The following is a 645-nucleotide window of genomic DNA, read 5'->3' as shown; positions in this document are numbered from 1 at the left end:
GGTATAGATATTAGAGCAGAACAGGAGAAAAACCAAGATTTGAAGCCAATAATTGATTTTTTGAAAAGCAAGTGTTTTGTGCCCGGCTTGGGAGAAGGTGTCTAGCTTAAGCCCTGTGACAAAGAACTATTGGGCACAATGGGACCAGTTAAAGCTTGAAGATGGTATTCTTCTCTGAAGATGGTAGTCTTCTCTGAAGATGGGAAACTGCAGATAGGAAAGTGACGACCTGGCAAACAGTTATAACGAGAAAGTTACGGGAAGTTGTGCTGCGTCAATCCCACGATAGTTTAACAGGAGGACATCTTGGAGTTAAGAAGACATTGAGTCACCTATGGCAGAGATTTAACTTGATAGGTATAAGGCAAGATGTAGAAGAATGGTGCAGGACATGCAGTACATGACGTGTTAAAAGGGGACCCAAGCATAAGGGACGTGCTCCAATAAAGTTATATCAAGTTGGTGCACCAATGGAAAGAGTAGCCGTTGCCATTGCTGGTTCTTTGCCCCAAACTCGTGCTGAAAACAGGTACATTTGTGTGGTGATGGATTATTTCACCAAGTAGCCTGAGGCATATGCTATACCAAATCAGGAAGCTACAACTGTAGCTTAGGCTATTAGTGATTTCTTCTTCAGATTTGGTA

Source organism: Limulus polyphemus, unplaced genomic scaffold (genome assembly GCF_000517525.1).
Source record: "Limulus polyphemus unplaced genomic scaffold, Limulus_polyphemus-2.1.2 Scaffold2521, whole genome shotgun sequence".
NCBI classification, from domain to species: domain Eukaryota; kingdom Metazoa; phylum Arthropoda; class Merostomata; order Xiphosura; family Limulidae; genus Limulus; species Limulus polyphemus.
Note: the sequence above shows the minus strand (reverse complement) of the source record.